The 25,398-nt window shown below is 36.5% G+C and overlaps 1 protein-coding gene and 1 long non-coding RNA gene across 14 annotated transcripts in view; one reads left to right on the top strand and one right to left on the bottom strand.

Moving 5' to 3' along the window:
• LOC122513717 (collagen alpha chain CG42342) overlaps window positions 1-25,398 on the top strand; it is a 125,107-nt gene that overhangs the window by 55,824 nt on the left and 43,885 nt on the right. The gene's annotated exons all lie outside the window — the stretch shown is intronic.
• LOC122513722 lies at window positions 758-25,111 on the bottom strand. The gene is made up of 2 exons (XR_006302832.1): window positions 25,046-25,111; window positions 758-850 (listed from the first exon to the last, which is right to left on the bottom strand). It is a non-coding gene; the product is annotated as an uncharacterized LOC122513722 (long non-coding RNA).

Genomic DNA, 25,398 nt, shown 5'->3' with positions numbered 1-25,398 from the left:
AATTACATCGCATTTTTGTTTCTTTTTATATTTAGAATATATGACAAATAAATAAGATCCTTGTGTTTGTTCTGTTGTATAATACAAAGATAGGAATTAAATCGCGTTGATACAATATTATTTGACAAAATGTTATACTCTTTTACATTGCGTTGGAAGGGATAAATACAATAAATAGGAAATGAACTAATAACAAATAATTATTCAACAAAAATTCATTAACATCATCCACTCGCATTGAAATAACGAAAAAACTAACGAAGAATTTTATTCAACATTCGTGTTCGTTCATTTTCATTATAATAATAATAATAATAATTAGATTTTACATTAAAGGAATTACATCGCATTTTTTTTTCTTTTTATATTTAGAATATATGACAAATAAATAAAATCGTTGTGTTTGTTCTGTTGTATAATACAAAGATAGGAATTAAATCGCGTTGATACAATATTATTTGACAAAATATTATACTCTTTTACATTGCGTTGGAAGGGATAAATACAATAGATAGGAAATGAACAAATAACAAATAATTATTCAACAAAAATTCATTAAAATCATCCTCTAGCATCGAAATAAAAATATGAAGAGAAAAAAAGTTGCGTTTCAAGTACCGTTCATTGCATTTTAGCAAAGAATGGTATTGAAAATGTTTTGAAATATATGAACGAACGATTGAGATAAATTATTAATAACTATTTTTTATTAGTTCGTTCAACATTTATTCGTATACTCCTTTCTTTTTTCTTTTTCTTTTTCTTTTTCTATTGGATTGAGAAGAAAAAATTGCTGAGAACGCAAAAAACGGGGAGATGAAGTGAGAGTTTTGCTGAGGTGTGCGTTTGCCTTCAAAGAAGTTCCTGATTTTACCGAATTTTTTCTACTTGTTCCGTCGGTTTGTTGAATGAAAAGAGAGAGAATGATCGAAAAGCAGAAGAGGAGAGGTGAGTTAGCCCCACATGTGCGAGAAGGCAAGGACCTAAGCGAGCGTGAGCACATCAAAAGCGTCGGCTTATTAAAAAGAGCGGACGTGCTGGGTCTTTCAATGGGGGAGGGCACAAATTGAGTGAGAGAAAGAGAGAGAGAGAAAGAGAGGGAGGAAGGGGGTAAATAAAGAGGGAGGAAGCGTAACATGCGTAAAACGTTCTTTTTTCCGACTCTCGGAAGTACCAGGGACCTCGAATAAATTATACACTGTATAAAGATTCACTTGAAACCTACCGAACCCAGACCCTCCGGTTTGACCACTATGATATATCCAATTTCTCGTTTATTTATTTATTTTATTTCATTTTTAATTTATTTACTTAAGTTACGAGGAGTGAGTGGTGGTAGGTGTGTTTTATATATCGTCAAAATTATATTTTAAATGTAATTCATAATTTTCGTATAAATTATAATATTTATCGTTAATATTCAACAAAATTTTATCGAATTTACTGTGTTGACCATTAAAATATTCTCCTGACCATTCGTTTAATGTTTATTATATTATAATATTTTTGTTATATTTCTTTTTACAATGAATTTCTATATTTCGATAAATAATTAATCGTATAAATAGTATATTTCTTAAATTCCATAGATTGAATAATTTTTGTACCATTTTTGTTCTTCCCACCTTTCTTTCTCTCTCTCTCTCTCTCTATCTCTCTCTATCTCTATGAGTCTCTTAGCGATAATTTGAAGCGTCGTACGAAGGTTCTTAATTAAGGCATCGATGCCTTCGTCGCGCAAGGGTAAACCAATTTCGCGCGATATAGTCACGGAAGACTTCCCTCGACAACTGCGGACTAATTTCTCTGGAGGAACTCGCCTAGAGTATATCCTGGTATTCCTTCCTTCCTTCCTTCCTTCCTTCCTTCCTTCCTCCCTTGGTTCCTTGCCCTTCCCTTCCCTTCCCTTCTCTTCGTTAATAGGTAGCTGAAGTGTGGCGAGATTGAGAATTATGTCTAGAGACGAACGTACACCACCCACTCACTCACTATGCAAGTGGGAAAGAGAAGAGAATAGAAGAGATGGATGCTGAGGGCTGAAAGTAAAAAAGAAAAGGAAGGATGGAAGGGTGGAAGGGTAGGGTAACGTTGGTGCTTTGAAAGCTTGCGAGGTCCCTCGGGGATAGTTAGATCTTAGAACGACCTGGAGAAACTTAAAAAGGGTTTGAGAAAGTTCGAAAGAGATTTTAAGAAGAAGAAGAAGAAGAAGAAGAAGACCTACGAATATTAAGTATAAACAAAAGGATTCTTTTCTTTTGCAAGGATCGTTAAGATTATTTTCTTTATTTTCCTCGACATTTCTTTCCTTGCAATGACGATGATGAAGATAATTAAATGCGAATTTGTTAAGACTTATTTAAAACTTTAGTAAAAACATTTTGGTCGTTTATTTAAGAATATATATATAAAGGGAATGAATAATTGTTGAATAGGGGAAATAAAGTAAACGAAAACGTAGAGAATATGATTGTAATAATGAAAAGAGAATTACTCGGGGATATATAACTCGGTGCCATAAAGCGTATGGTGTTTCGAGAAGATAAGGGAAGAACGTATTTCGTAGCGAACGAGACAGCCAAGAGCCCCGGAGGGTTAAAGAAGTCTGGAAAAGAAAACGTATAGGCACCAGGTAAAAGGTGAATAATGGTATGTAGAGACTGCTAGTGTACACTGGATAGAATAGATCTCGCGTTTAACTCACACGCGCACACAAGCACGCACTCGATAGACCGAGTAAAGACATGGTAAATATTTATAATAGGCAAAATAGAAAGAGAAAGAGAAAATGAGCAATGTTACTTCGAAGTGATGGGAAGGAAAATTGCGATGAAACGGGGAGAAGTATCCTATAATAGCAAAATTCGAAAAGAATTATTCTCGAGTCACGAGTCTCATTCGCATGGTGTTTAATAAGTTTACAATAGGCAAGGATCGTGTAAAAGATCCGAATAATAATAAAAAAATCATTAAGTTTCCTTTTATTAAAGCTCTGTCGAATAAAATAAATAAATGTTTTAAAAACACTAATGTCAAACTAGTTTTTTATAATTTAGTGAAAATAAATTCTATTTACACGAAACTAAAGGACAAGGTTGATAAACTAGATCAATCGAACTTAGTGTACAAAATATCAAGTGAATGTGATAAGTGTTATATAGGACAAACAAAAGAAAAACTCAAAAAAAGATTAGACCACAATAGAAAGAGAAAGAGAAAATGAGCAATGTTACTTCGAAGTGATGGGAAGGAAAATTGCGATGAAACGGGCAGAAGTATCCTATAATAGCAAAATTCGAAAAGAATTAATCTCGAGTCAGGAGTCTCATTCGCATGGTGTTTAATAAGTTTAGAATAGGCAAGGATCGTGTAAAAGATCCGAATAATAATAAATAAATCATTAAGTTCCCTTTTATTAAAGCTCTGTCGAATAAAATAAATAAATGTTTTAAAAACACTAACGTCAAACTAGTTTTTTATAACTTAGTGAAAATAAATTCTATTTACACGAAACTAAAGGACAAGGTTGATAAACTAGATCAATCGAACTTAGTGTACAAAATATCAAGTGAATGTGATAAGTGTTATATTGAACAAACAAAAGAGAAACTCAAAAAAAGATTAGACCAACATAGGAATGACTGTAAACCTACTAACGCACAAAAAACCAATACCACCGCGTTAGCTGAGCATCATTTTAAAACAGGACATAATTTTAAATTTGACAAAGCGACTATTCTAGATAAAGAAGACAACTGGTACAGAAAAAATATAAGTAAAATGTACCACATAACAAATAGTAATAAAATAAATTACAGAACCGACGCGAATAATTTAAATAACATTTATAATGAAATTTTAAAATTTAATTATCATAATAGGACATAGCAATAGAGGTCATCATAATATTGAGGATATCTAGACTATTAAACACTAGTCTAGATTGAATCAGTAGTGTTTGATTACATGTAATATAAAGGTTTTAGGATAACGTTTTATAAATGTCAAGTATTAATAAGAATGTATGTCTTCGAAAAAGTGTATAAAAACTCGTGAACGATAACGATCGAGGTAATATTAAGGGGTTATACGCAGTTGCGAGGCTCGAAAAAGACGTATTTTCATGAATTTTTTCTAGAAACAGTTTTTATTTCTCAAACAAAAGTAATGGTAATTCAAATAGAGCCAACTTTTGAGAATACAATAGCGCGTCGATTATGTAAAAATATTAATCTGCACCGCTACTGTAGATGATTTCCTGAACGTCCTCTAAAAAAAAACGTTTGGTGGTGATCTTCATTTTGACGGTTTGGATTATTGAAATTAAAAAATATGGTGGATTCTTTTAAAGGATAGATTAATGCAGGTATTAAAACCAAGGAATAATAAAAATTTTGATTTTTGACAAAATGGCGTTTATTTGAAAAAAAGTTGTTGTTTTTGACTAAAATTTTCGCTATAAATTGTTACAAAAAAATAGTAATAAATTTTTTAAAAATTATTTATTATACTTAATACCTGAGGAATATCTAAGAAGATTGTGTAAAAATTTAAAACCGATCGGTTAAGCCATTTTTGAAAAATCGAGATCACCGACTTTGAAAATACCGTTTTGAGAAAAACGCGTTTAAAGTTTCAAAGATACGTTTACACATAGTTAAAAATTTTTGTTTGCAGCTTATACGAAGTGAAGAATATTTGTCGGATCGATTTGAAATTTTCAAAGAATATACTTAAATATATGTACATTCCGAAAATGAAAAAAAAAAAAAAAATCGATTTTTTTAAAATTCTAACTGCGTATAACCCCTTAAATAACTCTCTTTTTTAATTTTTTATATAATGTATATCAATAATTCATAATAAAAATTTCAGTTGCCGATGAAGTCCCAATGAAAGGGACGAAACCTACAACAAGATCAAAATAACGTTCGAAAAGAATTTTTAACCCGTCCAAATTTCCTAAGACACCTATTTTAATAATTTTATTTTCCGGACGAGATAAATTCGAAAAGAATTTTCTCATGAGATCGCAAAAGGATGTTTAAGAGTGACAAGAGATAAGAAAAGGAAAAACGCGTTTCCTTCCTTCTTCCTAATTACGTTATTACTTCGTTCCTTAGATTTGATTTACGATCGGTTAGCTTGGTTCAAATTTACAACGTCGTACGTCTCTAATCTAACCAGAATTTTTCTTCGAAAGTATCATCATAAATTGATAAATTCTAAAAGGAAAAAATATCGACACGAGTAATCATTTAATATTTCACTCGAGAAATGAAAATATTATACAATTTATCGAAGATGTTTGTCGTTCTCTTTGAAAATGCATTTATATATATATATATATATTTATATGAGTTTTAAAAGAACGTTAAATGCGGCTCGGTATTTCTAGAAACATGTACGTTCGTAGCGGAAAAAGAGAGAAAAAAAATGAATGAGAGGGAGAGAGAGAGAGAGAGAAAGAGAGGGAAAGAGAGTTCGCATAGCAGAAAATATTGCATCAGGCATTCATATGAAATTCCCGCTTTCAAGCAGATTGTAGTCGCTTTTTAAAGTAACGATCTGCATGGACCCCGACGAAGGGTAAATCCTTCCTTCGTCTTTGTCGTAAAAATATCTACGACTCGTACGTAATAGTCAGAAGTAATAGTAGTAGTAGTAGTAGTAGTAGTAGTAGTAATAGCAGTAGAATGTGTGCGAGTACTAGCTTTTCCAAGACTGGAAGGAAATGTACACGGACGCGTATGAAAATTGTGTCGGAGCATTTTCGTTATTTTTCCAACCCAAACCAGACGAATGCACTTCGTCTGAATATGATATTACATATTTTATCCGATATATAAATATATATATGTATCAAAAGTCTTGTATTTACATATACATATGTAGGTACAATACAAATGTGTGCGCGTGTATCTAAAAATCTGCAAAAATACGTAAACCAAAGAGTGAATAAATAAGAGGAGGAAGGGGAGTTAAAATAAAGGAAAAAGGAAAATACGTTGGACGTCCGATCGTTTGGGAAGAGTTAAACTTAAAACGAGAAAGAGAGGGAGAGAGAAACCAACGGTCGTTGTTTTTTCGAATCGTTTAAATCACACATAGGGTGGATATATCGTTTGGAACAATTTGTCAAAATATTGACTCGTACCGTGTACGAATAAGATTTATGTTTCGATGCTTTAGAAAAAAAAGGAAAGGAATAAAAGTAAAAGAAGGAGAAAAAGAAGAGTAGATAAAAAAATAAAAAGGAAAAAAAAAAGAAAAAAAAAGGGAAGAATATAAGGGAACGATCGCAAATATCCCGGAGATTTTCTCGTCGACGGGAAGGAATTTTCGGGGACGACTCGTGCGCCGGATCCAATACCAGGGAAGAACTAATGGTAACCCCTGAGATTTACTGCTAGGAAAAAAAGATAGAGGAAAAGGGACAAAATAAAAGAGATGGAAAGAAAAGAAAAGGAAAAGAATAGAAAAGCATAGAAAAGAAAGGGAAAAGGTACGAAGGGGATGGAAGAAGGTGTGTGTGATATGGTGTAGAAATGGTTGAAAGAAACGAACAAGGATAATACAAAGATAAAATGAGAGAAAGAAGGACTAGTAGCACCTAGTAGACCCTGCCGACCAAAAGTTTGCGACAAAACGTTTCTGTAAGAAAAAAGAAAAATGCAATATTTTTTATCGACTAGAGATGTTAAATTATTATGCACCATAGCGTGGTGTACAATTGAATTCCCATCATTTCTTGCCATCAACATAAATTCTTGTTTCTCTTTGGAAGAAAAGAGGTATAAATAAATTATAATTTACTCTTTTTCTTTTTCGGTCGCTCATTGGAAACTCATTGGAAATAGAATATCGATGGAAATAGGGAAAAAAAAGTATTGATCGGTATATTCGATTTTTCGAGAAATGAACAATCGATTCGGAAAGCTTTTGGTCTGTAGCGTATAGACGCAAAATTCTCCATAGGTATTTCGAAGGAGGCAAGTAACGCGTGGGACGACGACGTTGTCGAGGGAACATAATATCGCGACAAGAAAGCCATATCCTACCTTCTTCCTCGTCGTACAATTAAGCTCGACCGTAAAACGAACGTTTGCCGGAGCATTTCTCCGCACGCACGTCGTCTCACGTGCCAAGAATTTGCTACCACCTTCTATGTGCTACCTGTAATACGCCTTATCAAGGATAATTGCTCAATTAGACTTTCTACCTTGGTTAAAGTGTACTTCTTCCTAATAAGTAATCGAACTATTATTATTTTCAAGATCATCCATCGTTTTATCCTTCATAGTTTTTTATTCTTTTCTTTTCTTTTCTTTTTTTTTTAACCAATTTAAATTCAATAGTTTCCTCTTTCTCTTATTTTTCTTTCCACTCTTTCTTTTTTCATTCGATGCAAGGACGATTTCGTGGAACGTTGAGTTTAATGGAGAAAAATTCGGGTCATGGTCTTAGCGAGAAACGCGTTCGAAAGAGAAAATTCGTAGGAGACGAGGTCGAAGGTTATTACGAGGGGCGGAGGGAGGGGAAGGATGTGTCGAGTTTTAACGCGTGGAACGCGTAAATATAATGGAATTGAATCGGTTGTTTCACGCGTCGTGTCCGCGTCCATATTGCGATCAACGAAATGCATGCATGCATGCGTGTACGAAAAAAAAAAAAAACAAGAAAGTAATAGAGAAAATTAGCGAGAATGTATATAGGGGAAAAATTGTTTGTTGCGTCATTCCTATCAGATTCCAGGTTTTATTTTGTTACCTGTTTTCCATTCGATAACCGTTCTTCCGTTGAGATATTCTTGGTTGTTTTTTTTTTTTTTCTATTTACATTGTTCATTTCTCTTTTCTTCTGTGTTAAAACGTAGGATATCGTGTAGGGTTTTCTCGTAAAGTATTAGTGTTAACGTAATAGCAATAATAGTAGTAGTAGTAGTAGTAGTATCTCATAGAACACGTTAAACGTAGAGAATGGAGGCTAATACGATCGATCGTCGCGCAATTAATTCGCGACAAAGGTTCGACAAGATTAATCGCACTTTGTAGATAGACGATAAATCCGATCGATCCCGTTCGTTGGAAAACAGTCGAGTTATATCGATCGATGGCTTGCTTGCTTGCTGGAAGAGAAGGTGGTGGAGGAGGAGGAGGTGGAGGAGGAGGAGGAAGTAGATGTGGGCTTTTAGAACGGCTTCCCGAGTCGCGAGAGTGATACGATCGTTATGTGTTCGTTAGAGTTAATTTATGTATTTATTCAAAAAGCGGTGGGTATTGAATAAACAGTCGATAATGAAAGTTCATTGTGATATACGTCGACGACGGTGGTGGGATGATGATACTACCACCGAACGTTAGTATCAAACCCCCTTGAGGGTAAATATTTGCCTCTACTTTTCGATCTGCAAATACTTTTCGATGTATCACTTTACCAGAGACCAATCCTCGTTCTCTCTCCTTCTATCTATCTCTTTTTCTATTTCTTTTTTCCTATCTTCCTGTCTTTCTCTCCCCCTCCCCCTCCCCTCTCTCTCTCTCTTCGACGAATATTCGCAAATTCGTACGCGAGATCACGAAACGATGTTTACGAAATTAACTAATATATGACGAGATGTGATATATCCCGGTGAAGAACATTATATTAAATCATCTCTCACTGCGCATTAATATTTTCCAACAAGTTTAATCATTAGATATTCTTAATTAATTACCGTTAAACGCGTAACTCCAATTTCCGCTTATAAATTTAATCAATTTCTCTTTACTCTAGTTTACTAGAACTCTTTGAATTTATCTTTAATCGAGGTAACTATAAAATATATACAATTTCAAAATTAAAGAGGGAAAAAATAAATACACAAAATGTTTTGATTATTAAAGGAAAATAAAAAGTGTGCGTGCGCGGTGTGTGTGGGTGACATATCATAAAGATTGTTGAACGGGCGTGGCAAACGCGTGTGTGTGCGTGTGCGTGTGTGTTGGTATAGCAGACATCTAAGTACGAGGGACATTCCAATCAGGACATAACGGATTTGCCGATAGAATCTGCGAGCGATCCGGTAGTTTACCTACTCGTCGCCACGATTATACGTACAAACCGTGGAGGAACGCAAGCTAAATTGGATTTCGGTCTGGGATCGATGGTGTGCATCCGTGCCAACGTAATTAGGTTTTCCGTACGCGCCCTGCGGATTACGCGTCTCGATATATATCCGCATAACGGATTTCATATCTTTTTTTTCTATTTTTTTTTTTCTTTTCTCGATATACGCGTTGTGGTCTCCGAAGTAATGGTGGTGGTTGGGTGGGTGGTTGGTTGGTAGTTGGATCGCGTACGAGTACAATGTTTTACACGATTGATTTCTTTCTTAATTGTAATATTATGTCTAACGATTAATATTCCTATGGATTTTTAATATTAAATTCGTCGCATCATATTTTTAATAATCAAAACTGTTTCTCGAAGAATAACGCGGTTGTATGATTACTGTCAACAAATTTATAATATAACAAATTAGAAAAAAAAAATCTTGAATGTTGTACATTGTTTTAGATTTCAACCAAAAAATTGATTACTTATAGATTATCATTAATATTCTGAAATTTGTTATAAAGGGTAATCGAATTAATTAAATATTATATCTAATGGTATATAATAAACTAGATTTATCGTAACTACGGGAATGAAATATATCTAATAGTTTTCGTCGACGTCTTAAACTTCAACTCGTTCGACTAGTCTTTCTTTTTCTCTCGGATCGCATTTAAAGAGAAAGTTCTATTTCCAAAGGAAAACTTCGAGACGATTAACGCATCGGCGGACCATGTTGAGAAGTGGCAAGTTTCGTAACATTTCTATACAACTAGTTCCTACGTTTTACTTTACATATGACTTTTTGAATAGTTTCCGATATAATGCTATCCTTCGCGTCATAATTCTCGTCATAATTTCTCGTCATAATTGTGCGCAATGAAATGCGAATAAAATAAATAATATTTGATTATTATTTATTATTCAATCGCGAGCGAATACGCACGCACACACGCGCACACCATGCGCGCATCGTTTTTGATTCGTATTTACTACGAAAGAATTTTTCTTCAAATTTATTTTCTCGTTGAGAGAAAAATAAAAATCTAATCGGGTCGAGGTATTATTTTGTTATACTTGCACGTGCGCGAGCGCGCGCGAGCGCGCGAAAGAGGGTAAAATTTAAATAGCAAAATTGCATCTACGAAAGAGGAAGAAGGAATCATCCGTGCAGCTGGTGCTTTTCAGAATACCGAGAAAATCATGCAAATGTCTCTTGGACGTCTTTATTTTACAGGAGTGACGACGATGCGACCGGGTGATATTGCGAAATGGGCGGCGGGGAAAAGCGGGGGGCAGTAAAAATGTTGATTATAATTCTGGCAATCGCAAACCGACGCGAGCCAAGATGATATTGAAAAAAAAAAAGAAAAAAAAAGAAGTAATACGCGATTATACTAAGTATAGTCGTTAAAAGAATATCCCTGTAGAATAAAAACGGGAAATGAACGTTCTCGCGAAAAACCAGTTTTCATTTCTTCCATTCGGAAAATAATTTTCATTTTATAGAAACATCGAGAGAGAGAGAAAAATAAGATAAGACTTAATTATTCCTTTTTTTTATTGTTAAACTCTTATTCAACGAAAATCCTACATTTTATAATAAAATCGTGGTATTATTCTGCAAATAAGAAATTCGCTCGCCACATTGTACGTTGAAGTAAAAAAAAAAGAAAAAGGAAGTAGGTAACGTTTCCGTGTAACGTTAATTTCTTTCGTAAACTAACACCGTTACTTAAACAATGACGTTAATGAAATGAATTCGAACGAATGATCAATTAAGCTATTCATCCTATTGAAATTGGAAAAATATTGCTTATATCGTAAAACCATTTAACTATAATAATTATCTCGATAGATAAAACGTATAAAAAAAGTAAAATATATCGTAAGCGTCATCGAAACGTGTTATTTAAATGATTACATTCGCGTAACGTTATCGAATAACCGGACCATGATCCGATCTAACGCGTGACGCGTAATATTAACCGCATTATACCGAAGTCTATTATACTATGTAAATAAACATGTATAAATGTAGAAGAGGACAGATACACATAGAAGATAGCAATGGTCGATTGTCCTCGAGGTACTTCGGTGTCTAGTGCTACGTCAACAGGATGAGGAAGCACCTTTTTTCGATGGCCTTTTTCAATGGTCTAAACAACCAAACACTTCTACAAAGCAGAATGTCCTGCGATGCTATTTGCTATATATATCTTTAGATCTCTTTCGGTATCTCGTTTTCAGCATGTTCGTCGAAAAAAGAAAAAAAAACAAAACAAACGGAACGCGAATGCGAACGGGTGAATGGGGGGTGGTGCTGGGTATACAGTCGACGATTTTTTTCCTTCTATTGCTCTTCTCGCGAGTACGAGAATTTCTTGATATGTGTGTGTGTGTTTGTGTATACGTAGTCGTCAACGTGTATACGTGTTTTTGTGTAAATTTCAAAAAATATGTTCGCTCGGACGTCGGACGAGCGAAAAAACCAAGTGAAACGACGTGGAAGTACCACTCGGTGAAACGTGCATAATCGGAACGGTTCGATATATTCTCTCTCTCTCTCTCTCTCTCTCTCTCTCTCTCTATGGACCGTTTTTTTAATCGAGATTCAACCCGATCCTACCGGTATTTCCTAACAGATTTATACTTATCGCATCCGCAAATGACGTGATTTATTTTCTCTCACTTTACTTTTCGAATCTCGTCGAACTAACGCATTTCCTGGCCGGGGTGATTTAAATTACAGTTTATATATATATATATATATAACTGCGTTGTAATCGTTATTACGATTGAAAACGATTAAAAGAACTCTTTCGAGTTTGACTGTTGAATAAATAAAATTTGAAAAAGAACTCGCACAGAAAATCAGATAAAGTATCCTCGTTCGAACAAGATCGAGACAAGATCAAGGGATTGATCGAACACACACACACACACACACCTTTTACTTTTTATCCTTCGTTCGAATTTTGTTACGAACGAGCGTGATAGGATTTCATTTAATTGCTTTATTTTCTTTTTCCTTTTTTCTTTTTTTATTTTTTATTTCTTCTTTTCCTTTCGAACTGTTTTGCGGAGAAAGACGATTGAAGTGGGGAAGATCGGATTTATCGTACTTGATTAGACTGGGTTATAGTAGGTTCAAGTAGGAACATCGACTGTTCAACAAAACGATAGCTGTCCGATGAGCAGGAACGATTATCGTCGCATTGAACATTGCAGATTCTCCTAGTGCAGTATTTATCCTGGCAAACACACGATGGATGAAAGCAATAGCTTGGAAATATTGGAATCCCACGTTCGTGATTGCCGTGCCGATAAAAAACTGGATTCGGATACGCGACAAAATTGGTTCGAGGGATCCCTTTTCTTTTTTTTTTTTTTCTTCTATTTTTAACCAAAAACAAGTTAAAAGAAAAAAATAATACCGTACGTTAGGATAAAACGTACGTTCCGTGATAAAATTTCGATCGGTCGTTGTAATTCATCTTGAAAAATGTTTGCAGTTTCTTTCTTCCTTTTCCTATTTTTAGTTACTTTTTTTTCTTTCTATAAGAGGAGTTTTAGGAAATTTATAAATCTAATTGAATTGATCACGTTAACGGGTCGATTTCCGCACGTGAATAACCCGCACCGATATATTTGCAAGGAGAAAACATTTCCAATACCGCTAAATCAACTAAATACTCCAATTTCAATGGACTACGTATTTATAGGTCATACTGATATTAGATACGTCTGTTTCGCATTACGTCATAGATGTTACCATATAACCACCTGCATAAGTTTGCTTTAAATAATCGATGGAATCCAGGAAATCATGATCATCAAAATTAATACTAGAAATAAGTCAATCTACCACAAATAATCAATCAATCTTCTCGGTACGGTGAATTTTAATTGAAATAAATATATTTTACATTAATCAATGTTTAACGTTATTAAATATTATTTTAGAATATATGTGGAAGAAATTAATTTGGCCGCGAAACGTGTAGATTCGCGCGATGAATTGATCAAAGATTCAAATGAAAAAGAGAAAGGATTTGAAGGTAAAGAAAAAAAATAAAAAGGGAAAGAAGGGTAAATGAATGAAAAGCCGATTAAGCTTTGTGACTCTTTGTCGATTGAACTGTTTACAGAGACGCGTAGAAAAGTAGACGAAAGGATCGATAGAATTCGAGATACCTTGTAAAATGCACGGATTTCGACTTAAGCGTTTTTCGCTGTTCAAATCCTCGAGATCGAGAGTTTAGTTTAAGTTTTCAATTGCTATCCATTGTTGTTTCTAACTGCAATGAACGACATACCCGCTTAAAAATGAAAAGAAAAAAAAAAGAAAAAGAAAAGCAATTAGAAATAAAATACCGCTTTGATTTATTTATTTTACATATTTTTTAATTTAAACGAATTTTTATTAAGCACCATCGCGATTTTTTTTTTCTTTCCATTCCATATCGTTCGTTCCAATATCAACGATCGAAATCAATTAAAGTTTTTACCGAAGGTTCTTCTTCGTCGTTACGTTTCATCAAAGAACGTTTTCTTCGAGAATCTTTTTCGTATCTTTTTTTATGCTCCAGAAAAAGATTTCAAAAGAGAATCGAAGGAGAACCGATTTAACGGAATAATCGAGTAACTTTTTAATTTAACGTACTTCTTTTCTACTTATCTATGTCCTACTTGTACCATCAACTTCAATCTATTTCCAGATAGTTTATTCTTAAAATCGAATCATGCTGATCGCGAGACATATTAAACTTTCGGAGCTCCCTTTTTTAAAACGATTCGATCATAAATCAATGAACTTCTCAACGTATATCAATTAAAACATCGTAACTCCTTCGGTGAAATTCTAATCGAACGAGATTAAAAGATTCTACAATTTGTAGAACTTCACGCAACAAGAATTGGAGAACAAATTAACCAATTTTTCGGATAAAAACGAAACAAAAAAAACAAATGAAAAATAAAAACAAAGCAATTACGAGTGCGTTAACATTGCTCGTAGATAGGACTTTTTTTTATTACCCAGCCATCATTCGAAAGACAAACGAAAAAGAGAAAAGTGGCGCGTAGAGCATAGAAAATTGTTTGTTAAGCGTCGTAGAAACGAAATACGCAGGAATTTCCCTAACATTCCGGGTATTTACTTGGACATTTGTACAATGAGATTCATTGTATGCATTGTACAGGGATGTTCTATTGGCGCGTTCCCTTTCCCGTTTCTGTTGAGCCCCTTTTACACTCTGCCACCCCTCTCTCTCTCTCTCTCTCTCTTCAGTTGGGTACAATAGATTGTATACATTGATCGTGTTTGCCATGGTCAGCAAAAGCTCAGCAGCAACAGAGAGTAGACGAACGTTGAGAATTCCTAGGACGACATCATTGCTAGATTACGTTTGGTTCATGCACGTTGCTGAATCGGTCTACCGTTGGTATGATATAAGCCACGGAAACACGAGGACAGACTAGGCACCGATTTCCTAAGTGCCTAATCGCGTATAATAGCGAACCAAGCGGAATAGAACGGAACGTAGAACGGAGAATAGCTAGCTAGCTAGCTAGCTAGCTGCTAGCTAACTCGTCGCGTGCCACTTACGATTAGAGAAACACATATATGATCATCGCGCAAACTACGTGACTCCCCCGAGCCCTCCTATGTGTCCATTGTGGAAAGTGGTACGATTAAGATAATTTATGAGTTCGTGCGGTGGAGCTTCAATCGTCTGCGGAAACGCTTACCTATTATCTATTTTATTACCTATGATACTACGACACTTAATATTAATTCATTTGCCAAACTTTCTTACTCTTCTTTCTTCGAACTTTGTATTTAATATTTTTATTTCGCGTTCATTTATCGTATCGAATTTTGTTACCATCTAACGCGGCTAATTTTTCTCAATTTTTATTAATAAACACAAATATTATCTTCATCTTGAGATAAAAAGTCAGATACGGTGCAGAAAAAGAAACACGATTGAAATCCAATACAATGAGTATATTGCGAGATCGTATAGAAAATTTATCGTAGATTTGATATTAAATTTATCAACGTACTCAAAAAAAAAAAATCCAATAATACTATGTAATTGAAATTTATTAACTTTTGTTCGAAATGAAATTGGAGAAAATTAGAGGATTATAGGATGAAAGAGCAAACACACTGACCTTACAGTGTGCTGTTAGTATTGAAATAACCAGTGCATAAAAGGTACTATTCTCTCTCTCTCTCTCTAAAGGACTTTTCACTATTCCATTACTTTTACAACCCTTTCGTGCTATCCCTCTCTCTCTCTCTCTCTCTCTCTTTCTTTCCGTCTTCGTTCTTTTTCATACAATGCAGTCTGGCACGCGAAGGCTATTTCGCGACGTGTCACGAGTCATTAGAAGGCTAGTCGTCGACATCTCTCGAAGCTTGGTTTGCTCGTAAGCAGCAGCACCATTCGTGTAAAGGGTGTTCCAAAATTGACTCGATTCTAAACGATATAGCTTCAATTAATTCGTATTATTCCTTTTTTTAAAACCTTATTAAACGCACGCGAACGACGTCTCCCGTTACATTTGTAACCATTCGTACGGTGTCATCGTATACGAATCAACGATATCGTTAATTAAGAAGACTCATTTCTAATTTTAAATTCGACGTTCCGCGAATTGAATTGTATCTTGCGAAATAAAAATAAAGAAAAGGGAGGAGAGAGAACGAGAGAGAGAAAGAGAAAGAGAGAGAGAGAGAGAGAAAAGGAAGAATAGCAATTGCAAGTATTCACTTTGATACACCCTTTATATCGAATGGAATACGCATCCGTCGTGGAACGCTGTGGTGGCGCCCAGCCAGAAATGCCCGATGAGTACTCCTAACGTGGCGGACATATTTTTAAAGTGCCTCACTTACGCGCCTCTTCTTATTCTTTTTCTTCCCCTTCTTTATTTATTTTCTTCTCGTTGGGTCCACGAGACTTTTGGCCGCGAGCAAATGCAAGTAAGCTTGACAGTTTTACTACAAAGAACGAAACGAGATTGAAGTTTCATTTGCATCTAACATTGGACGCGCTAATCTTTTTTCGTAGAAATTTTTCCACGGAATATTTCTTCGAGGAAGAACGATAAATCAATAATTTCCGATAACAAAATGATAAAAGAATTATTAGCGTGTTCTCTGTGACGTGGTAGGAAACACGGGAGGAGAATGAGAATAAAGGAAACAAGGAAAAGGAAACAATGGCGAGAAAATTAATTAAAAAATTGTTCTCTCGTTTGTTTTTTTTTTGTTTTTTCTTTCCTCGAAGGAAAAGTGGGGAACATTAATCATCGACTAGTGTTTCTGGAGAACAACCCTTCTCACGTAGTCGTATAAAACGCGTGACAGTTTTCGCGTCTGATAATAAAAAGAAAGAAAAAAAAAAGAAAAAGAAAAAGAAAAAAAAGAAACTAGTCTACTATTCCTTTTTTCTTTCTTCTTTCTCGAGAGTGTAATAAAAATTGTTTCCACTTTTAAAACTAATCGGGAATAACTGTTCTACATCCATTTGACAATTAAATAAATGTGATCCTACGCGATTTCTTTTAATCCGAATGAAAATACCGAATACGCGCGCACGTGTGTGTACAAACGTGTGTGCGTACAAACACACACACACACAGAAAAAAGAAGAAAAGCAGACCAAATCGGATTTCAATCCCGTCGGCATTAGGTAAACCCAAGAAAACCAAACAAGTTCGATCTTCGATGGTCGTTGTTTCCATTTGATACCAGCAATCCAACTTGTAGCAAGTTCCTTACCGCAAACGATAGAAGCTTGGAAACTACACTTACCGAATTTCTAAACTTTCTCTCTCTCTCTCTCTCTCTCTTTCTCTTCTCTACGTTTAACTTAAACGTTAGCGCATCGTTTAATATTTTACCTTTATGAAAGAAAATTGCCAGTGGGACGTATAATATATAAAAATATGCGTTTGAAGGATGATAAAATATCTTCTTCTTCTTCTTCTTTCTTTTTCGTTCTTTGTATCCATCTTTCTCTCATCAAAAGATAATCGACGTGTAAATTTTCTTTTGAATAATAAAATGATACAATATACTCATACCTAACGTTCTCTAACATCTTTCTATTGTCTCATTAAATATCAGAGTTAGTTGGAGCGTAGATAAGCGTACAAAGCTTGCTACAATAAAGATCCGCATTGTACTTGGAAACTATTAGAACAGCTCGTTATCTAAATTTCTCTCTCTCTCTCTCTCTCTCTCTCTCTTTCACTCCTACTCACTCCCACACATACACGCAATATCGTTTGTTTGCAAATTCGGAAGTTGTCGGAAAATTCGTTTCAATTATGGGAACTAGGATAGCAAGTTGTTATCGCGAAAATGAAAAGTTTATTCTGGTTTATTCAGCAAAGTAGGTTCAAACTGGGCGCGAATCTAGATACGAAGAGTAAGGGGAGAAAACAGGAAGGAAGGAAGGAAGGAAGGAAGGAAGGAAGGATAGAAGAAAAAGGAAGGATTGTCCGCTGCAATAACTTTCTCATTATTTCACGACAGGCACCTTCTCTAAATTGCTTAAAGGTTACCGTTACCGTGGCTTCTCTCATTAACCGGCTACACGCTAACTCATCTTCTTGAACTTGTCATGCCGCAAGTAGAAACTTCGCGACGTCTTATTGAGTTATTAATGGCTCGAATCTGTCGGCGGTTTCACCCCGGAACTTCGAAATCTCTCTTTCTCTCTCTCTCTCTTTCTCTCTCTCTCTCTCTCTCTCTCCTTCGGTGTTATAATACGCTTGACGTTAATCGTTCTAAAGCTAACAAATCGACCTACAAAAAAATAAAAATGAAATCAAAGAATAATAAAAGGGAGAACGGGAAGGAAAATAAAATTACGATGTATTTTAAGAGAAAATAAGGATTTATGCGAATTCGTTCGAGCCGCCAATGAAGATAAAAAAGAATGCAGCGGTGGATAGGGATATTTCTAAGAAGAATTTAATCGAGATAAATCAGATCGGTTCGCTAAGTTCATTTAGAAATCCACAGGGAATCGAGTAGGAATCTCTCTCTCTCTCTCTCTCTCTTTTAATAGAGAGAAGGAGGTGAGGAGGGGTTGGAGGAGCCGTTAATTTCGTAGAAACGTCTTTTCTGTCCAGTCGGAGAAGTTCTGCGGAGATGGTGTTAAAATACCTGCCCATTAACCGGTCGGTCCCACGTTAACTCGCCTTCCGTTGGTCGTTGTAAACCGCAAGTAAGAGAAAGAGACAGATAGTTGGATAGATAGAGATAGAGAGAGAGAGAGAGAGACAAAGATAGGGGAACCGAAGCTTAGCTACATCCTCTTCTCTCGCACACAATGGCAAACCACAGGCAGGCGGTCTACGTGTGGATATTCCATCGACTTGCTGCTCGTGGTCGCCTTACCGCATGCATCCTCTTTCTCTCTCTCTCTCTCTCTCTCTCTCTCTCCCCTTCCTCTTATTTCTCCTCATACACACACACACACACACACACACACTATCTCGTTGTTCGTAATAAACGCATCCAACCACTACCACCAGCACTCGTGCATTCGTCGGACTCCTCTCTAAAACTCGAGAAACCGAGACGAAACTCTGGTCAGACGCATAAATATTGTCTCTTCTTCTTCTTGGGTCCTTTCACCTTACCAGCCCTCCCCCCTCCCACCCCCTCTCGTCACCCTTCTATCTACTTCCTTCGTCACACCGTTTCACTCTCTTATTCGTTCCGTCTTCTTCGTCTCTATTACTGTCTCTCTCTCTCTCTCTCTTTCGCGTCGCACCCATTCGTGAATTCCTCTTCCCGACATGTAACTTCACACCTCGTATCATTCATACCTCCCACTCCGTTCGTTCCACTCACCATAATCTCCAACTCTTCCATCTTCCATTCCACATGTTTTTCCCTGTAACTCTTTTCGTCTGTTTCTTTCCACATAACGATTACCATCTTCGTCGATTTGGAGTCTTCGTCCCACCTCTTTTCCTTCTTCGTTTCCTTTTTATTTTTCTCGTCGTTCTACTGCTCGCTTCTACTCGCGGTGCTATCGTCTCGACTTTAACGACCGAGAGAAACGATCTGTTTCCAAGTGGGACGCGTCTAATTGGGCCGTGTAACATTAAGTGGGACCGGCAAATGTTCAAAGAGTTTCACGTTGTTCATGGAGGAGGAGGAGGAGGAGGAGAAAAATAAGGCCCCTTCTTTTACCGAATGGAACACCGAAAGGAATGAAGAAAAAATTGTTATGAAATAAGAAAGAAGAAATGAGACGGGGGAAAAAAAAGAAGCAGCCTATGATGGGGCAACGAGTAAAAGAAACGAAAGAAACGAAAGAATGAAAAGAGAGATGATAAAATCCGATGTGCCAAAGGAATGCACACGCGCATAGCCTTGCGTTGTTATTGCATCCAGTACGAAAACGATAATGCGATCCGCTATGGTAGTTTTCAACCCCCCTTGAAGCTTTTTGAATTCGTTCGGTCGGAGCAAACAGGTCGAATCCGAACGTCGTCGTCGTCGTCGTCGTCGTCGTGACAACGGGATTCCTTTATTTTTTTTTTCCCCATCCTTTTCGTTTTTTCATGAAAAGAAGAAATAAAAAGGATACGTTCTTCTAGTACGACCATAAGAGCACGAGACGAATGCATAATATTTTCTTACCTAGTTCTATTGTATTCTTGGAAATAATGAAAAAAAATTTGTGTATATATGTGCGCGTGTTTGGGTATATGTGTGTGAGAGAAAGAGAGAGAGAGAGAGAGAGAGAGAGAGAGAGAGAGAGAGAGAGAGAGATGGTAAAGGTGATGCGGGTTTAGTTAAAGCTACATCTTCCTTAAAGAAATCGCCCCGTTTTGTAGAAAAAAGAACAAAAATAGGAAAAAGAAAATGCCGTCTACTTCTTCTACTTCTTCTTCTTCTTCTTTTTCTTCTTTACCTTAGCAGGGAAAATGGCAAATGCTAAAAAGCTTTTACCGAGATTAGAAGTTTATGAATTTGCAGGTTGTATGTAACATCCCATGGCATTCTTCGCTAGAACATTTTCACCTAAGTATTACGGGAGAAGAAAATCTTTAGTCCGATGTTAAAAGATGTACAAAAAATATCAGAAAAATGAAGAGAGAGAGAGAGAGAGGAGAGAGAGATCTTTATCTTTTCTAATTATACATTATTCAAAATAAATACATTTGATGCGGAATCTATAGTAGAAATGCTTGGAACGTTGGTATGTATAACACACATACGTACATACACAGGTATCATACGTGGAATGTTCGCGTAATACCTCTCGGCATGTAATATCGACAAGAAGATAAGAGCTACTAATTAGTCTATGGTTTGTAGTAAATTCTGAGCAAGTAGAAAAGCTACTAATAAACGAAACAACGTTTCAACCCCATATGTGATCTATTTTATATATACATATATATAATATTAACAATGTTTCACATTTACCTAAGTAATATCGTATGTTTTATAATGAAAGAATTAAAAAAGGGATAAGAAAAAAAAAGAAGAAAAAAAAAGTATATACGCGTGTCCTTCTTCCACGTATAGGACGAACGAAACGCGTAAATTTGCGTGTAATCGAAAATTCACGAGGCGTGGGATAACGAGTTCATTGTCGTCGAGTGTGTAAATCTGAAGAAGAAGGAGAAGAAAAAAAAAAAGATGAAATTTAGATTGCCCGAGATCTTTTATAGGAAGTTAAGGAAGAGAAGGATATAGAAGTTTCACGTACACGTGGGCGAGGAAGAGGAACGTGGGCGCCCCATTCTGGTATTCCGTTAGGGTTCGGCCTTTGAGAAAAAACAGGGAAGGGACTGGATGGGTAAACGTAGTATCTCTCTCTCTCTCTCTCTCTGGAAGTACGGTGAACGACTACGAACCCAAGGATTGTCGACGTCGTTGTCGGGCACGAGTCCAAGTTCTTCGTATACCTGAAAATTACCCGACCAATATGATAACTCGACCACTTATGTCTTTTGCTGGACCATTACGGCCCATTGTGCCGACATTACGATCCTTCTACTTCTACTTTATCCACCTTTATTTCTACTTGTACCTGCGCTAAAATGGGAACACTAATATTACATTTAATATATTTCCCATCAAATTATTTCACTACTTTCTTTCTTTCTTTCTTTCTTTTCAAATATTTTTTCAAACGTCAGGATTATTTTTAACCGGAGATATATAAAGCGTTTCTCATCGTTGAACATGTTAAACTTTGCACAACGATTAAAACAAATTTTGACGAGATTTTCTTCGTTCAAAGGTACAATTTGGGTTTCCCTCAACCCTCTCGAACGTTTATTTTCTCGTTTAATTTTTGATTATTTGACCGTACTCTTTTTCTTCCACTCTTTTCCCCTGATTATTATTAAACATTTCTACCAGTTATTATTACAATATTAAATAGATTTATCTTATCGCATTGTATAACTGGTTAACATTTCACAATTTAACCCTCGCAAACTCATTAGGATAAATAATGAAAAGACAGCTACTTCTTGAAGAAATGAATAAAAATCTTCCCCCCTTCCCCCTGTCATATTTTCTTTGGTAAATAGAGACTGACTATAAGAAAAAAAAAACATTACGTGAATATTTGAACTAAAAAAAAGAAGAAAAAAAGTTACGGAAAGTAAAGGGACTGACTGAGAAGTAAAAAAAAAAACCTAAGTAGAAGGGAATATCTCGGTGTCTCGGGTTTCAGACGAATGGCGTCTAGGAAAGGAAACCAGAGCGAAACAATTGGAAAGGAGGGAACAGATAATAGGAGAAAAGGGAGAAAGACGAAGCTGCAACGTCTTCTCATTGTACCTCGCCGCGTGCGGTCCTCGTATTCTTGCAAACCTCCTGCTGAGCAGGCAGCAGACTGCTGGTCCTCTCCACCTTCCCCTATGGTTTAGAATCAAACCAGAAGGCCTGGAATTCGTTTCTCGTATTATAACTTATACCTTATATAAGTTTGTTGCCGTAGAAGCAGCACCAGCACCAGCACAAGCAGCAAACTTTAAAGTTAACCGACAATGTTGGTAACGGCTTCTTCTTTTTCTTCTTCTTCTTCTTTTTCTTTTTCTTTAGGGTGGTCCTACCGATTCTTTCATCTCTTCCCCATCAAGATTATCTCGATCCAACTATTCGTAATAACGTTGGTTATACTAATTTCTTATATTACAGTTTTAACCAAAAGTTCGTGCGTTTATTGCGTTATAAAACTGCGCGATGGATCATTCTTTTTGTAAAATTTACTTTAGAAATGTTAATTTAAAAAACTCGCGAACTTTCGTTTCACCCTAACGTCACATACGATTTTATTATTGTATCTTTTTAAACAGATTGTAGTACCGAGAGTATCAGAATTATTTTCTATTATCATAAAGGATCATAATCGTCTTTTAGTATTTCTCGATTTCAATTTATTCCGAATTTTCTTGTCATTTTTTTTATCATCATTATTATTACTATTATTAAAAATTGTCGCGTTTTAACGATTACGTTTTGTTAGGATAACACTTGGCTGTATAAAAGGAAAAACTAAAAGATATAAAATTATCGGATATTTTTATCCAATTCGATGATCCGATCGAAGATAGTTGACTCGGAATTTGAAGAAAAAAGAAAATAACAAAATCGGTATCGGTTAAATCGTAATCGGTAAAATCGTATCGGTTAATGCGGAAAACGAGAGACATCGTATTTCTTTCTATTTCCATATCGGCGAGAGTATGCAAAAAGAAGGGAAAAAAAATGAGCAGAACGTTCGAAAAGGGGAGAGGGGGGCGAGTTCCGATGAATCGGGATAAGCTTCAACATCCCCTCCCCCTCCCCCCGCTTACATGGCGATTCGTAAAATCTCGTTAGATTTCATCGCCGTCACGTAACGTTATTTTCCCCATTCGGCACGCGCGTCCCTGACCCGCGTTCTAATTTGAAAAATTCGATCGAAATTTTATAGCTGAAAGATAAAAGGAAAAAAGAAAGAGGAGAAAGCGATCGAACCTATATCTCTACGCCATTGGTTTTAGAGAAGGAGAAGTATGGGAGAAGAGTATCTCATCGATACGAACGAACGGAGCAAGCAAGCAACCAACCAAGCACAGCCCTCTCTTTTACTTATTTGCTTCCTCTTGCACTGCGTGGAAATCGAGAATGGTAGTACCGGACCACACGCGCATCCGGTGAACGCATTAAACCTCCCGCGACACAAATTCCACGAGTGAAATCTTTTAGCAATGGCAGGAAGGCGCATCGGTTGAAATGCCAAGCGAGAACGACGGCCAGCAAGCAAACCAGTGTCGCGCGAGGCGACTCGTTCGTTCCGCATCCGATAAAGGCTGCTAATGGTCGTGTTTACGTTGACTGCTACGAGTTACAACGAGTAGTATCTACCGGGTGATGCTGCTGCTGCTGCTGCTGCTGCTGCTCTTGCTGTTGCTGTTAACCAACAGCCCTCCCCTCGCCCTTCCGGTCCCGTCTATTCATTCACGCTTCAATTACGTTAATCCCTGTTTCTCCTAGTCTTTGTCTCACCTACTTTGAACATACATCAGCAAACGGTAGCAACGAGATCAGCACCACGATCACAGTTATAACCTGTAAGAGAGATCGACTACGCCTCTTCCTTTTCTCGCCGACACATACCCGGAGGTCTCCCTCGTCCACGGAACACCCTGGTATTCATCCTGCGGACGACAAGTATGATTTAAAGGGGAAAAGATCTACTGGCGCGGGCTTACTACTACTACTACTATTACTACTACTACTCATGTCAGAAGAAATATGAGATATTGAAAAGGAAAAAGAAACGGAACGAGAAAAATGGGAAAAATCAAAATAATTCTGAAATTGTCTGTTAGATCTATTCGCGATTAAACGATCGCGATTCCAATCGATGCTTATCATTGGCGACATAATTTCAAATCGTTATTCGATATTCTCGACAACCGAAAATTGAATTTTATGAATTTTTGATGAGAGACGAGACAAGATTTAAGACGTTTGACTGACATGTACGATATAGCCCAAAGTATAAAATACTTGAAAATTATTCAAAGAAAAATAAGCGAGTAGAGAGGTGGACACGCGTTTACGTTTGAATTTTTCGAACGGTCTCATCGCGGTTGGTCCTTTGAAATAATGGACAAGCTTTAATATACTTTCGTCCGTGAAATCGTTGTCGATGGGTTCGCGTCGAACAATCATAGTAATCGATGTCACTGGAATCTGGTACTTCTGGAGATCGGTTAAAGTTAAAATTAAATGAAAGAAGGAGGAGAAAGGAGAAAAAGAAGAGGAGAAGAGCGAGCACGCGAGCGAGTCATGTGAAGATGAGGAGTGTCCTTTATATATAGAGAGAGGGAAAGAGAGGATGCCGGAGAGTCAGGGGAGTACCGATTATGTATCTCAATCATGGCAAACTACCGGGGCGGGAATCGGAGAGGCTGCACGTTCTGGCCCGCGGCCGCGACATGTGAGGTCCCCACCGACCTGTCTACCCGTCTTCTTATATTCCTTTTACCTCCCAACTTCTTTCACGATAAACAGTGTCTCTCATTCATCCGTTAAAAACCTTAACTTCAATTATCGTCGATTCCAAAACTTACTTCGGTAGTATAATCCTTGTCAAAATGTTCAACTACCTTTCTCTTTCTTTTTTTTTCTTTTTTTTTTTTTTGAGTACTTTCTCCCTCGTTTACTCACACACTCTCTTTCTCTCTTTCCTTTTTGTTTGATGCTATAAAAAGCTCGCATTGGTGGATAAAAAAAAGCTCGGGGACTTTGTTGAACGCGTGATTAATGATGGCCAACTGTTCTTGCTGCTGTCGCCGGGCTCGGAGTATGAGTGAGAAAGAGAGAACGTACATGTAATATGTATGCGCTCGAATTAACTTTTAAAGGGAAACTATGCGAGTTTGATCTTACCTATCTCCCCCCCCCCCCACTGCCACCGCTACCACCGCCACTTCCAAAAGATAAATGATCGACGAGGAGGGAACCTTCTTCTTCTTCTTCTTCTTCTTGCTAAAAAAAAGTAGGTATATAGAAATCGATGATGAAACCGATCGGGAATTAAATGGAGCGAATCAAAAGTGTTAATGGTTTTCTCGTACCAAATGATGTTTCGTTAAGTTAGCGTATTCACGCGATGCGGTAATTATACGTTTGGAAAAAGATAACTGGCGATAACTCGAATGCGTTTATTACACGTGACGGGGTACCCTTTTTCTTTTTCTTTTATTTCCTTGTATTTATATAAATTGCATTAAAGGACCAAG

This window comes from Polistes fuscatus, unplaced genomic scaffold, assembly GCF_010416935.1.
Source record: "Polistes fuscatus isolate 324 unplaced genomic scaffold, CU_Pfus_HIC Scaffold13, whole genome shotgun sequence".
Lineage (NCBI taxonomy): Eukaryota > Metazoa > Arthropoda > Insecta > Hymenoptera > Vespidae > Polistes > Polistes fuscatus.
Note: the sequence above shows the minus strand (reverse complement) of the source record. Positions and strands in the feature narration are given on the sequence as shown.